The following is a 9703-nucleotide window of genomic DNA, read 5'->3' as shown; positions in this document are numbered from 1 at the left end:
GACCGTGCCCGCGTCTGTCAGATCTAGTTGGTTTACGGTGCGGCCAAGTCCTCTGTTTCCTGCTGTCTGGTTGTTCTGTCCATGACCGTGGGCGGGGGATTGAGGTCTCGGAAGTTACTGTAGAGCGGTTTCTCCCAGGATCATCCGGGAAGAGAGGAACAAATGAAACCAGATGCAGCGAGGGAGGGAGACAAACCATAAGAGACTTAATCTTAGGAAACAAACTGAGGGTTGCTGGAGGGGAGCGGCCCTGGGGAGCGCGGCTGTTGCAAGGAGCGCTGGGTGTTCTAGAAGCCTGATGAGTCACGGACCTGTACCCCTGCAACAGATGATACGTCATGGGTTGATAAAAAAAGACGCCTGGGTGGCGCAGTTGGTTGGACGACTGCCTTCGGCTCAGGGCGTGATCCTGGAGTCCCGGGATCGAGTCCCGCATCAGGCTCCCAGCTCCATGGGGAGTCTGCTTCGCTCTCTGACCTTCTCCTCGCTCGTGCTCTCTCTCACTGTCTCTCTCTCTCAAATAAATAAATAAAATCTTAAAAAAAACAAAAACAAAAACAAAAAAAACCTGTTTCTCCGTTCAATTCTGTCAGTTTTAGTTTTAGCTTCACATATTTTGATGGTCTGTCATTAGGTGTGAAAATGCTTGTAATTGTATGTTTTCTTGCTGTATGGAGTCCTTTATTATGTAATGTTCTTTTCTGAGTCCTGTACCTTTTTTTTTTTTTTAATATTTTATTTATTTATTTGACAGACAGAGATCACAAGTAGGCAGAGAGGCAGGCAGAGAGAGGAGGAAGCAGGCTCCCCGCCGAGCAGAAGAGCCTGATGTGGGGCTCGATCCCAGGACCCCGGGATCATGACCTGAGCCGAAGGCAGAGGCTTAACCCACTGAGCCACCCAGGCGCCCCTCCTGTACCTTTTTGATGGCAGGTCTGTTCGGTCTGATACTGGCCGAGCTCCCGGCCTCTCGCTGTCCGTCTGCCTGGAACAGCTCCTTCCGTCTAGTCATTGTCGTTGTGCTGGTCTTGGACCTTAAGAGAGTCTCTTGTAGACCGCATACAGTTGTACATATGCTTTTATCCATATGCCAATTGCTGTCTTTTTTTTTTGTTTTTTAAGATTTTATTTGAGAGAGAGAGCAAGAGCGAGGGGGAGGGGCAGACGGACGAGCAGGCTCCCCACTGAGCTGGGAGGCCCAAGAGGGACTCGATCCCAGGACCCTGAGATCATGACCCGAGCCAAGGCAGATGCCCCGCAATCACGGTCTTTTGATTAGAGAATCTAACCCATTTCCACTGAAAGTAACTACTGATGAGGGGGACTTACTTCTGTCATTGTGCTTGTCTTCTCTCCACACTACCACTTTTTTGCCCCTTATTTCCCGCATTCCTTCTTTTGTGTTTAGGGTGATTTTAAAAAATATATATTTATTTGACAGAAAGAGACACAGCAAGAGAGGGAACATAAGCAGGGGGAGCGGGGGAGGGGGAAGCAGGCTCCCTGCTGAGAAGGGAGCCCGATTCAGGCCTCAATCCCAGGACCCCGATGTGGGTCTTGATCCCACGACCCTGGGACCATGACCTGAGCTGAAGGCAGAGGCTTTAACCCACTGAGCCACCCAGGTGCCCCTAGGGTGATTTTTTTGTAGTGAAATGTTTAAATCTCTTCTTCATGTCCTTTATATGTCCTTCATGTGACTTTATAGCTATTTCTTTGGTGGCTCCTGTAGGGATTACATTTAATATCAAAATTACAACATTCTAATTTGAATTTATAGCAACTTAACTTTAGTAACGCAGAAGAACTCTGCTCCTTTATAGTTCTGTCCCCACCGCTTTGTCGTCAGTGTCCTAAAATTACATCTTTATATAACATGTGCTTAGAACATAAACTAATAATTCTTTTAAATGCATTAGTCCCCCAAATCCTGTAGAAAATAATATTTGGAGTTAAACTAAAGGTACAGTGAAACTACCTTTTACGTTAATAATTGTTTTTCTTGGGGCGCCTGGGTGGCTCAGTGGATTAAAGCCTCTGCCTTCAGCTCAGGTCATGATCTCAGGGTCCTGGGATCGAGCCCTACATCGGGCTCTCTGCTCCGCAGGGAACCTGCTTCCTCCTCTCCCACCCCTGTTGCTTGTGTTCCCTCTCTGTCTGTCTCTTTCTCTCTCTGTCAAATAAATAAATTAAATCTTTAAAAAAAAGAAGAAGGGGCGCCTGGGTGGCTCAGTTGGTTAAGCGACCGCCTTCGGCTCAGGTCATGATCCTGGAGTCCCGGGATCGAGCCCCGCACCACACTCCCGGCTCGGCAGAGAATCTGCTTCTCCTGCTGACCTCTGTCCTCTCGTGCTCACTCCCTCTCCCTCTCTCTCTCAAATAAATAAAATCATTTTTTAAAAAAGAAGAAGAAGAAGAAGACTGTTGTTTTAAAGTCTGCCCGGGGCACCTGGGTGGCCTAGTCTGTTAAGCATCTGCCTTCCGCTCATGGTCTCCGGGTCCTGGGATTGAGCCCCGCATCAGGCTCCCCGCTCAGTGGGGAGTCCTCCTCTCCCTCTAACCCTCCTCCCTGCTCCTTCTCTCTCAAGTAAATGAATAATCTTTTTTAAAAAATTGACTTTGTCAAATATGCCTGCCATTAAGCTTTTCAGGGACAGAGCCTTTATTTTTTTCCTTTGGCCGTATTTCCCTATTTCTCTGTGTTCCTTCTTGTTGAGCCTGTGCTAACTCTGGAAGTTGGATTCTCCCCCCTTTCCAAGGATTGCTTTTTCTTTGTTATTTTTGTTTTCTTTTTGATGTAAGCAGTCTCTGTACCAGGAATCAGCCTGAGGTGTAAACTTTGTCTTCTTATGTCTTTACTAAGCCTTCGTTGGGCTTGGCCATCCCTTTCTGGTTTTCCCCACATATGCAGAAGTTTTGGAATATGCCAGGCTTTTTTTTTTTTTTTTTTAAGATGTATTTGTTATTTGAGAGAGAGTGCGCTTGTGTGGTGGCAGGGGAGGGGCAGAGAGAGGAGGAGAGAGGATCTCAAGCAGACCCCCTGCTGAGGGTGGGCCCCATCGTGGGCTCCGTCTCATGACCCTGAGATCACCCACGACCTGAGCCGAAATCGAGGAGTCTGACCTTCAACTGACCGCATCACCCAGACGCCCCCAGTGTGCCCGTCTTTAATGTCTGGCTCCCCCTGAAAGGCGAAAAGTGAGAAATGAAGCGGGATCTGAAAGGCACGGACCCTTTAAATCTCCTGGAAGGCGCTTGAACCAGAGTGGGGACAGGCTTGGGACAGGCCGGGGACAGGCCGGGACCCTGGCTGCGCCTGTGCGATCGGCTGCGAGCTCGGACGCCTGCTGTCTGGAGGCGGTTCCTTTCTCCGCCCGGACTCGCAGAAGCCGTGCGCCGGCCGCCTGGGGAGGTGTGGACGGCTGCTGCGGGCCGGGGCCGGGGCAGGCTGCCGCCCCAGGTTCGTCACCAGTTCACCATCCAAGCCGTCCCCCGCAGGCGGCCGGCCTTCAGCGACGGTCCCGAAGCCCGAACCGTTACACGCAACTGCTGAGCAGCCCATGGCTGTCTAGGGCCGGAGGCGGGGACGTCCCACTCGGCCCTTTCCCAGCATCCGCTCCCGTGGTCGTTCTGGTTTCTGCTTGTTGATCACACACCGCGTGCACGTGGCCAAGTTCATCTGCAGAATATTCAGAGTAGAACCGCTGGCCGAGCTCTCTTCACCAGAGGACGGTGTAGCCCGCCCCGGCCCGCCCCCGGGGGGCTCCCCCAGCACTAGTGAGGTCGGGCAGCTTTTTATTTATTTACTGGCCACGTGGAGTTTCTCTGTTTTAAAGTGCCCGTTTCAGCTGCCGTAGTGATTTGTGTTCTTCATGTTCTTCGCTGGCTTTTCAGTCTGTGTGGTACGTTTGCTTTCACTAGTTGGTGTTAAATGTTACTCTGGGCCCGGGAATGCTCAGCATGTTTTGCAAATCACTTACCTTGATCAACCAGCTTGATCAGCGTTTCCCTCTATGGTTACTGGGTGTGTGTGCACATATGTGATTGAAGAAATTTTGGGCGCCTGGCTGGCTCAGTCAGTCAGCGGCTGCTTTCCGCTCAGGTCATGATCCCAGGGTCCTGGGATCGAGCCCCACATCAGGCTCTCTGCTCAGAGGGGAGCCTGCTTCTCCCTCTCCCTCTGCCTACTTGTGATCTGTCTGTCAAATAAATAAAATCTTAAAAAAAGAAAAAAAATTTTTCCTGTGATGTCTTTACTTATTTTTCCCGTGGTAAAATATACTTAAAATAAAATATACCATTCAGCCATTTTTAAGTGTATAGTCCCGTGGTATTAGGTACATTCACATTTACTTTAATTCTCTCCTGAAATTCTATACCCATTTAACACTACGTCCCCAACCCCCGCCACACACAGCCACCCCCAGCAACCGCCATTCTGCCCTCTACCCAATCTGTGTCTTTTTTCAGGCAGCTAAGCCTATGCCCATACCCAGTGACTAGAGGTGGCCCCATGATCTTGTACCTGGGTTCTGTATGTATCCGTGTCTATTTCTAGACTTTCTGTTCTCATCTGCTGGTCCGCACCACATTACACTGTAGATGCGCTATAGGATATATATATATATTTTTAAAGATTTTATTTACTTATTTGACAGAGATCACAGGTAGGCAGAGAGGCAGAGCAAGATGGGGGGAAGCAGGCTCTCACACAGGGCTCGATCCCAGGACCCCGAGACCACAACCTGAGCCAAAGGCAGAGGCTTAACCCACTGAGCCACCCCAGCGCCCCAGGATATTTTGTCCTGATAGGGCTTGCACCCCTCCCCCGGTTGTTTCCTTTGACTATTTTGGGAGTTTTTAAATATATTCCAGATACAGGTCGCCTTTCATCGGATCCATGCCTTGCAAATACTCTGTCCTTGTTGGTGGTTCGCCTTTTCCATCTCTTAACAGTATCTTGTGCAAAGCCAAGTCTTAAAAAGTGGCTCAAGTCCGACTTGCCATTGTTTCCTTTTATGGATGTTTTTGATGTCCTAAGAACTCTGCCCAACCGAATACCATGAGTATTTTCTGTTCTAAAATAAATACTGGTTTAGACTTAATGTTTAGATCTTTGATCTAAGTTTTGCCTTGGGAGGAGTGAGGCAAAGGAGAGCCGTTTGGCTGTGACCGTCCGGTGGTTCAGCAGCATCTGTTGGGAACACGGCCCTGTCTTGCCTTCGCGTCTTCTCCAGGAACCATTTCACCACTGTTTTGTGGGTCTTCGTGGACTTACTGGTTTTTCTTGTCTTTTTTTTTTTTTTTTAAAGATTTTATGTATTTAGGGCGCCTGGGTGGTTCAGTTGGTTGAGCAGCTGCCTTTGGTCATGATCCTAGACTTCGAGGATTGAGTCCTGCATCGGGCTCCCAGCTCCTTGGGGAGTCTGCTTCTCCCTCTGACCTTCTCCTCTCTCATGTTCTCTCTCACTCAGTCTCTCTCAAATAAATAAATAAAATCTTTAAAAAAAAAAAAAAAAGATTTTATGTATTTATTTTACAGAGCTCACAAGTAGGCAGAGAGTCAGGCAGAGAGAGAGGAGGAAGCAGGCGATGCGGGGCTTGATCCCAGGACCCTGAGATCATGACCTGAGCCGAAGGCAGAGGCTTTAACCCACTGAGCCACCCAGGCACCTGTAGACTCACTGTTCTGTTCACTGACCTGTTTCTGTCCTTTCACCAATCAACGCTGCTTTGCCTTGGTTGTGGGAGCTGTAGAACTAGCCCCAGATTAGACGGGGGATTCCTCTGAGTAGTTGGTTCTTCTAAAAATTCTTCGGCTTTTCTAGTTTCTGTCTCCATATGACGTACGCTAACATGTTTGTATCTAAAAAAACATTCCGCTGGGATTTTGAACGGCCCCGCCTTAGATGTACAGATCGCTGGGGGAGAACAGATGTTCCCCTCCAAGGGCATCGTGTATCTCCTCAGGCTTTTCTCTTTCATCAGTATCCTGCAGTTTTCCGCAGAGTTAATATGAGTTTTGTTTGATTTATACCTAGGTCTAGTTTGTTGTTTTGGAGTTATTTATGTGCTGTTTTCCAAATTTTAGTTTCCGATTGTTGATTGCTAGTGTTTCCAAATGAGGTTGATTTTGTAGGTTAACCTGGTGTTACACGGCCTTGCTAGACCAATGGGAGCATTTTGTAGGTTCCTTGGAATCCGTACACTCACGATGTCTGTGAATGAAGGTGGTTTAATGTCTTCGTTCCAGTCTGTGCGTCGTGGCTTTCTTGCTGCCGTATTGCACTGGTTCGGAGTTCCGGGATCGTATTCCACAGGCGTAGTGAGAGGAGACAGCTTGCTTGTGAGCTCCGGGGGAAGGCAGGCAGCTTGAGTCATCCTGTGTTACCTGGGAGTTGACTTTGGTAGATGCCATTCATTAATCACGTAAAGAAACATTCTTTTTTTCCCTAATTTTCTGGAAGTTTTTTTAATTTTAGGTAAAGTTTATTTTCATTTAGTAAGTCTCTACAAGCTGTAAGCCTCTATGCTTGATTCTTTGAGCCTGCGGGAGAGTCTGTCCCTGCTCATTTAGAGGACACTGGACTTAAAGGATGTGGTAGAGACCCCCAGTGCGACCCCTAGTGGCCATTCTTTAGGACCTTTGCAACTCGGCATACAGCGGTACCTGTAGCGGAGCTTTTTTTTTTTTTTTTTTAAGATTTTATTTATTTATTTGACAGAGAGAGATCACAAGTAGGCAGAGAGGCAGGCAGAGAGAAAGGAAGGGAAGCAGGCTCACTGCTGAGCAGAGGGCCTGATGTGGGACTCGATCCCAGGACCCTAAGATCATGACCTGGCCGAAGGCAGCGGCTTAACCCACTGAGCCACCCAGGCGCCCTGTAGCGAGCTTTAGTACAGGGACACAGTAAGGGTACAGAGCTGGGTCGTAAGGGAGACAAACACGGGCAAAGCCTCACAGAACCCACGTGCAGGCTTACTTGGGCTTCCTTCCTCACAGGAGGGGTCACCCAGAACCCACTCTTCCAGCAGTGAAAATACAGCAATGTCTGTGCAGAGCTTCCGCCCCCAGGAAGCCCATTTAGAGACTCCGCACACGATGTTTATGGGGGGCTGTCGCATCGGAACCCTTTGCTTACCATATACGGAATTCCCAGCGGGGAAGCAGATGTTCAGCCTAAGACATAGTGCCCCACACAAGCAGACTAGGCACATCGAGCCGCCCCTGATGCTAGAGACTCTTGAGAGCCGAATTCCCAGATGCCAGCCAGAGGCTGACCTTGCAAGCATACATTTCTAAGCCGGCAGTCTCAGTCCTGCTATAACTCTTTTTTTCTTGTCTTTTTTAAAAAAATTAACATATAATGTATTATTTGCCCGAGGGGTACAGGTCTGTGAATCATCAGGCTTACACACTTCACAGCACTCACCATAGCGTACATTCTCCCCAATGTTCTGGAAGGTTTTTTTTGTTTTGTTTTGTTTTCAGATTTTATTTATTTGCTACAGAGAGAGAGAGCACAAGTGGGCAGAGGGGCTGGCAGAGGGAGAGGGAGAAGCAGGCTCCCTGCTGAGCAGGGAGCCCGATGTGAGGCTTGATCCCAGGACCGTGGGATCATGACCTGAGCCAAAGGCAACTGCTTAACCAACTGAGCCACCCAGGCACCTCGTTCTGGAAGTTTTTATCATGAATTTTGTCAAATGCTTTTCTGCATCAAATGATAGGATCGTGTGGATTTTCTTCTTTGGTTCATCAATATGGTAGATTACAGTGATAGAATTTGAAAATTATACTGTTTGCATACCGTGGAATTCACCGTGTTAAGCTACACAACCGAGTGGTTTTTAGTACATTCGCAATGGTGTGCAACAGCCATCGCCACAATCTAGTTTCAGAACATTCTCCTAAGCCCCCAAAGCAACCACTGCCTGTTACCGCTGGCCCCTGGATCACTGCTCTCCTTTCCTATTTCTATGATTTGCCTATTCTAGATGTTTCACATAAATGGGATCATACAAGGTACGGCTTTCCGTGTCGGGGTTCTTTGACTTAGCACAGCATTTTCAAGGTTCGTCTGTGTTGTCGCATGTGTTCCTCCCGCAGCTGCACAGTGTTGCGTGGATAGACTTCATGTATCCTTGCGTCAGCTGATGAACAGTTGAATGACTTCTGCTTTTTTGCTGTTACGAATAATGTAAGCAGTCCTATATGCATTTGTGTGCGGACATGTTCCAGTCGGGTATCAATACCTAGGAGTGAGGGTTGCCTGGGTAGCTCAGTTAAATGTCTGACTTCGGCTTGGGTTCTGATCTTGGGATCCCGAGTTCGAGACCTGCATCCCTGCCTCTGCCCCTGCCAGGCCTCGTGCTTGCTCGCTGTTGAATACCGCCCCCCGCCCCGAGCAGGGAGCCCGATGCGGGGCTCAGTCCCAGCACCCTGCGATCATGACCTGAGCCGAAGGCAGAGGCTTTAACCCACTGAGCCACCCAGGCGCCTCATTTTTGTTCAGTTCAAAATATCTGTGAATTTCACTTGAAACTTTCTCTTTTTTTATTGTATTTGGACATTTTCTGAAAGGGTTTTTGGCTGCTGTGGTTTAATTCCTTTCTGGTCAGAGAACATTTTGATCACTTAAATTTTTTAAAAATGTGGGATGCCTGGGTGGCTCTGGTGTCCATCCAACTCTTGCTTTTGGGTCAGATCGTGACCTCATGGGTTGAGATCGAGCCCCGCATTGGTCTCCACGCTCAAGGGGGTCTGCTTGGGGATTCTCCCTGTGCCCCTCTGTGCACACAGGCTCTTAGAAGTCTTTAGGGGCGCCTGGTGACTCAGTGGTTAAAGCCTCTGCCTTCGGCTCAGGTCATGATCCCAGGGTCCTGGGATCGAGCCTCACATCAGAGAGCCTGCCTCCTCCTCCTCTCTCTCTCTCTGTCTCTGCCTGCCTCTCTGCCTACTTGTGATCTGTCTGTCAAATAAATAAAAATCTTTAAAAAAAAATAAGTCTTTAAATTTTTAAAAAAATGTGCTACAGTTTATGACCCAGAATGTGGCCTATTTTGGTGACTATTCCCTATGCACTTTACAAAAGAACACGTTTTCGTTTGTTTCTTTTTTTTTTTTTCCCTTTTGTTTCTTTTGCGGTCGCTGGGTGGCGGTCTGCAATCAGGCCCAGCTGGCTATTGGTGGGATTAGTTTCTTCTAGAACCTTGACTATTTTTTATCTGGTAGATTTGTCCATTTTTGCCTTTCAGTTCTGCCGGTTTTTGCTTTGTGTCTGTTGACACTGTTTTAGGTGCATAAACGTTGAGAACTGGGAGGTCACTGAAAATGGCTCAGAACTCCCGGGCTCCGCCTTTCAAGAGCAGCTGATGAACTGGCAGAAACTGGCAGAGTCCACTTTTTTTTAAATTAATTAATTAATTAATTAATTTGACAGAGAGAGAGATCACAAGTAGGCAGAGAGGCAGGCAGAGAGAGAGGGGGAAGCAGGCTCCCTGCTGAGCAGAGCCCGATGCTGGACTCGATCCCAGGACCCTGGGACCATGACCTGAGCCGAAGGCAGTGGCTTAACCCACTGAGCCACCCAGGCGTCCCCACTTTTTTTTTTTTTAAGATTTTATTTATTTATTTGACAGAGCCATAGTGAGAGAGAGAACACAAGCAGAGAGAGGGAGAAGCAGGCTTCTCACCCGGCCGAGA

This window comes from Neovison vison, chromosome 13, assembly GCF_020171115.1.
Source record: "Neovison vison isolate M4711 chromosome 13, ASM_NN_V1, whole genome shotgun sequence".
NCBI lineage: Eukaryota > Metazoa > Chordata > Mammalia > Carnivora > Mustelidae > Neogale > Neogale vison.
The sequence above is the reverse complement of the archived record's forward strand: the minus strand, read 5'-3'. Positions refer to the sequence as shown.